We start from the raw sequence: 6682 nt of genomic DNA, 5'->3' as shown, positions 1-6682 counted from the left end.
ATGATATTTTGAGATGTGATATAAAAATAATAACGTTAATAATAAAAAATTTTAAGAAAAACATTTAAAAAAAAAATTAAGGTTATGTTCGAAGATGTCAAAATTAAAAAAATCGTATTTAATTAATTTTTTGGAATTAAGAAACGATTTATACTGCAAATTAAAGATTGAAGATGATATTTTGAGATGTAATATAAAAATGATAACGTTAATAATAAAAAAAATTTAGAAAAAAGGTGTTAAAGAAAATTAAGTTGGGTTAGGTTATGTTCGAAAACGTCAAAATTAAAAAAATCGTATTGACTTCATTTTTTGGAGTTAAGAAACGATTTCTATTGCAAATTGAAGATAAAAGATGATATTTTGAGATGTGATATAAAAATAATAACATTTATTATAAAAAATTTTGAGAAAAAAGGTCTTAAAAAAATTAAGTTGGGTTAAGTTATGTTAGACAACGTCAAAATTAAAAAAATCGTACTGACTTCATTTTTTGGAGTTAAGAAACGATTTCTATTGCAAATTGAAGATAAAAGATGATATTTTGAGATGTGATATAAAAATAATAACGTTAATAATAAAAAATTTTAAGAAAAACATTTAAAAGCAAAATTAAGGTTATGTTGGAAGATGTCAAAATTAAAAAATCGTATTTAATTAATTTTTTGGAATTAAGAAACGATTTATACTGCAAATTAAAGATTGAAGATGATATTTTGAGATGTGATATAAAAATGATAACGTTAATAATAAAAAAAATGAGAAAAAAGGTATTAAAGAAAATTAAGTTGGGTTAGGTTATGTTGGAAAACGTCAAAATTAAAAAAATCGTATTGACTTCATTTTTTGGAGTTAAGAAACAATTTCTATTACAAATTGAAGATAAAAGATGATATTTTGAGATGTGATATAAAAATAATAACATTTATTATAACAAATTTTGAGAAAAAGGTCTTAAAAAAATTAAGTTGGGTTAAGTTATGTTAGAAAACGTCAAAATTAAAAAAAAATCGTATTGACTTCATTTTTTGGAGTTAAGAAACGATTTATATCTCAAATTGAAGATAAAAGATGATATTTTAAGATGTGATATAAAAATAATAACGTTAATAATAAAAAATTTTGAGAAAAAAGTTGTTAAAGAAAATTAAGTTGGGTTAGGTTATGTTCGAAAACGTCAAAATTAAAAAAATCGTATTGACTTCATTTTTTGGAGTTAAGAAACAATTTCTATTGCAAATTGAAGATAAAAGATGATATTTTGAGATGTGATATAAAAATAATAACGTTAATAATAAAAAATTTTGAGAAAAAAGGTGTTAAAAAAAATTAAGTTGGGTTAGGTTATGGTCGAAAACGTCAAAATTAAAAAAAATCGTATTGACTTCATTTTTTGGAGTTAAGAAACGATTTATATCTTAAATTGAAGATAAAGGATAATATTTTGAGATGTGATATAAAAATAATAACGTTAATAATAAAAAATTTTGAGAAAAAAGTTGTTAAAGAAAATTAAGTTGGGTTTGGTTATGTTAGAAAACGTCAAAATAAAAAAAATCGTATTGACTTCATTTTTTAGAGTTAGGAAACAATTTATATCTCAAATTGAAGATAATAGATGATATTTTGAGATGTGATATAAAAATAATAACATTTATTATAAAAAATTTTGAGAAAAAAGGTCTTAAAAAAATTAAGTTGGGTTAAGTTATGTTAGAAAACGTCAAAATTAAAAAAAAATCGTTTTGACTTCATTTTTTGGAATTAAGAAACGATTTTTATCTCAAATTGAAGATAAAAGATGATATTTTGAGATGTGATATAAAAATAGTAACGTTAATAATAAAAAAATTTGCGAAAAAAGGGGTTAAAGAAAATTAAGTTGGGTTAGGTTATGTTCGAAAACGTCAAAATTAAAAAAATCGTATTGACTTCATTTTTTAGAGTTAGGAAACGTTTTATATCTTAAATTGAAGATAAACGATTATATTTTAAGATGTGATATAAAAATGATAATGGTAATAATAAAAATTTTGAGAAAAACATTTTTAAAGCAAATTTAGTTGGGTTATGTTCGAAAACGTCAAAATTAAAAAATAATCGTATCAACTTTATTTTTTGGAGTTAATAAATGATTTATATCTTAAATTGAAGATAAAAGATTATATTTTAAGATGTGATATAAAAATAATAACGTTAATAATAAAAAATTTTAAGAAAAACATTTAAAAAAAAAATTAAGGTTATGTTCGAAGATGTCAAAATTAAAAAAATCGTATTTAATTCATTTTTTGGAATTAAGAAACGATTTATACTGCAAATTAAAGATTGAAGATGATATTTTGAGATGTGATATAAAAATGATAACGTTAATAATAAAAAAAAATGAGAAAAAAGGTGTTAAAGAAAATTAAGTTGGTAGTATTGACTACATTTTTTGGAGTTATGAAACGATTTCTATTGCAAATTGAAGATAAAAGATGATATTTTGAGATGTGATATAAAAATAATAATGTTAATAATAAACAATTTTGAGAAAAAAGGTGTTAAAGAAAATTAAGTTGGGTTAGGTTATGTTCGAAAACGTCAAAATTAAAAAAATCGTGATGACTTCATTTTTTAGAGTTAGGAAACGATTTATATCTCAAATTGAAGATAAAAGATGATAGTTTGAGATGTGATATAAAAATGATATTGTTAATGATAAAAAATTTTTAGAAAAACATTTTCAAAGAAAATTAGGTTGAGTTAGGTTATGTTGGAAAACGTCAAAATTAAAAAAATCGTATTGACTTCATTTTTTAGAGTTAGGAAACGATTTATATCTCAAATTGAAGATAAAAGATGATAGTTTGAGTTGTGATATAAAAATGATATTGTTAATGATAAAAAATTTTGAGAAAAACATTTTTAAAGCAAATTAAGTTGGGTTATGTTCGAAAACGTCAAAATTAAAAAAATCTTATTGACTTCATTTTTTAAAGTTAGGAAACGATTTATATCTCAAAGTGAAGATAAAAGATGATAGTTTGAGATGTGATATAAAAATGATATTGTTAATGATAAAAAATTTTTGAGAAAACCATTTTTAAAGCAAATTAAGTTGGGTTATGTTCAAAAACGTCAAAATTAAAAAATAATTGTCTTTATTTTTTGGAGTTAAAAAATGATTTATATGTTAAATTGAAGATAAAGGCTTATATTTTAAGATGTGATATAAAAATGATAACGGTAATAATAAAATATTTTGAGAAAAAAGGTGTTAAAAAAAAATTAAGTTGGGTTAGGTTATGTTCGAAAACGTCAAAATTAAAAAAATCGTATTGACTTCATTTTTTGGAGTTAAGAAACGATTTATATCTTAAATTGAAGATAAACGATTATATTTTAAGATGTGATATAAAAATGATAACGGTAATAATAAAAAAAATTGAGAAAAATGTTGTTAAAGAAAATTAAGTTGGGTTATGTTATGTTAGAAATCGTCAAAATTAAAAAATAATCGTATCAACTTTATTTTTTGGAGTTAAAAAATGATTTATATCTTAAATTGAAGATAAACGATTATATTTTAAGATGTGATATAAAAATGATAACGGTAATAATAAAAAAAATTGAGAAAAATGTTGTTAAAGAAAATTAAGTTGGGTTATGTTATGTTAGAAATCGTCAAAATTAAAAAATAATCGTATCAACTTTATTTTTTGGAGTTAAAAAATGATTTATATCTTAAATTGAAGATAAACGATTATATTTTAAGATGTGATAAAAAAATGATAATGGTAATAATAAAAAATTTTGAAAAAAACATTTTTAAAGAAAATTAAGTTGGGTTATGTTCGAAAACGTCAAAATTAAAAAATAATCGTATCCACTTTATTTTTTGGAGTTAAAAAATGATTTATATCTCAACTTGAAGATAAAAGATGATATTTTGAGATGTGATATAAAAATAACAATATTAATACTAAAAAAATTTGAAAAAGAAAGTGTTAAAGAAAATTAAGTTGGGTTAGGTTATGTGCCAAAACGACAAAATAAAAAAAAATCGTATTAATTTCATTTTTTGGAGTTAAGAAACGATTTATATCGCAAATGGAAAGATAAATGATGTTATTTTGAGATGTGATACAAAAATAATAACGTTTATTATAAAAAAATTTGAGAAAAAACGTGTTAAAGAAAATTAAGTTGGGTTAGGTTATGTTCGAAAACGTCAAAATTAAAAGAAGTCGTATTGACTTCATTTTTTAGAGTTAAGAAACGATTTATATCACAAATTGAAGATAAAAGATGATATTTTGAGATGTGATATAAAAATGATAACGTTTATTATAAAAAAATTTGAGAAAAATCGCGTTAAAGAAAATTAAGTTGGGTTAGGTTATGTTTGAAAACTTCAAAATTAAAAAAAAATCATTTTGATTGTATTTTTTCGAATTAAGACTCGATTTACATCTCAAATTGAAGCTAAAATTTTATAAATTAAAAATTTAAATAATTTCTGGACCCCGAACACGAGAACCATATCAAATTAAGAGGAGATATCTCGCTATTTATAGACGATAGGGAAACGTAACTCCTGATATAAAACTCTGATTAGCAAAATAAATGGAGAACGGTCTTAAATCCATCTTAATTTATTTTTTTGTGCCCAAATTAATCTCAATTCTCAAACAAATTTAGCCCCATTAAAAATTGGGTGTTTTAAAAATCCTTTTTGCTTAAAAACGAGTAAGTTTTGGCTTAAAAAATCACGTTTTTCGGAAGTGTACGTGTTTGTCTAAAATAAAAGAGAAGAGTTTGGCCCCCAAGACCAATGGCAATGACCTTTCGCCACCCGTATTGATCTCAAAAGTCTTACGGTTGTAGTCTAGACTGAACACCAGACGCCTCTAACGTTTTGCGCCCTTCGCCCCGCTTTCGAATCCTCTCTACACGTCCTATCCCACTCTTTCCCTCTCTCTCCATCTCGCACATTTCTCGACATCTAAATATCTCTCTTTGTCTTATTCTAGTTCGCGGAGAAAAGTTTCCCGGAAATCATATATTTTTTTCAAAAATAAAAAAAATTATAGTTTGAAATCAAAAAAAAAATCAAAATAAATCCATTTTCTAGGTTAGTTTTAATGGAGGGTTATCTCAAAATAGACCAATAGTGAAATAGATAAAAGCAACCCCTGGTGTGGTGGCGCCCCCTCCTAAAAACAAAAATGGAACCCCACTTTTAACCTCCTCTTTTCATCTTTTTCTATCACACCAAAAAAAAAAAAAGAAAAAAAAATAAATAAAGGGAAGAAAAAGAAGATGAAAGAAAAAAAGAGAAAGAAGTTTTAAAAGGGGGTTGAAAAAATAACCCCATTTTTAATCCCCCCTTAAAATTAAAAACTTACCTTAAAATATAAAAAAAAATAATTTATTTTAATTCATTTAAAATTGACAACCGTTCAAATTCAACTGTTTTTCCGCTGATTTCTCTTTTTTTTAATAAACAGCAAGTAGGCCGCGAGATTGGCAACAGGTTCTAACCTATAAATTCGCCAACGTATTCATACGAAAAAAAAAAATAAATAAATTCGAATAATTCCAAAAAATAAATTTAAAAAAATCACTTCATCCTTTAAAAACAAAAAAATCATCCAATTTCTTAACATCTTCTGGATCAAAGAAATTCGTACGGAATCTAGGTCAACTGTGTCGCGAATATTTTTTATTAACACACATCGTCCGTTATCGAGACGATTTCTTTGGCACATAGTTTATATCAATCGAACCGATCGGGACACAACACGAAACGAATTTTTCGTCACGATTTCCACGCGTTTCCGAGCACATTTCAGCCTCGGCGGCTACTGTCCGTAAACCTCCCGCAACATTGAAAAAGTTATCGTTGCGAAAAAGACGTGTGGCGACATCTCCACGTTGACGCGACAACTTGATTTCGCAAACTTCGCATCGGTTTCAGAAATAAATAAAACATTAAAATCAATTCATTGGTGTAAATTAAGAATTATTTTGATTTAAATCATTTTTGATTAATTTAAAAAATTAATTTTATTAATTAAAAAATATTAACCATGACCACTCACAACGAATTTATCGTTGACCTAAATTTGAGTTGGTAGCATTTAGAGTTATTTAGGGATTTTTTGTTTTTGTGTGAGTTAAGTTGGTGGAATTGGGATTTTATGAATACAAACATTGAAGAAATGTCAATTTTGTTGGTTTTTAATTTTTTCGGATTTTATAAACGAAAATTTGATTAATGGATCATTTTAATACGCCGCGAACTCCCGCGGGTTGGAATATCTTCCTAGATAAGTAAGAAATTATGGAATGGAAGAAAAATTCTTGGAGATTTATTATAAGGTAAATACAACATAACATTAATGTGTAATTTGTAGATAAATTTGAAAAGATAATGATGATTTTTCAAATATATTGGATAAAATATCACCATGACATATTCACGAAGATAAGGAACTGCTACTTTGAGAATACAACTATATTCCCAATTAGAAATTAACATTCAATTAGAGCTAATCGGCACCCGAAGAAAAGCTGGACACGAATAGAATGTCCTTGAAGTCAGCTCATTATATCAGATGATTCTACAACAAAAATTTATTTCTTAATTCATCATACAAAACAAATCTCCTCTTTTCAACGACAACAGTCACCA

The sequence above is a fragment of the Onthophagus taurus genome, unplaced genomic scaffold, assembly GCF_036711975.1.
Source record: "Onthophagus taurus isolate NC unplaced genomic scaffold, IU_Otau_3.0 ScKx7SY_16, whole genome shotgun sequence".
Lineage (NCBI taxonomy): Eukaryota > Metazoa > Arthropoda > Insecta > Coleoptera > Scarabaeidae > Onthophagus > Onthophagus taurus.
Note: the sequence above shows the minus strand (reverse complement) of the source record.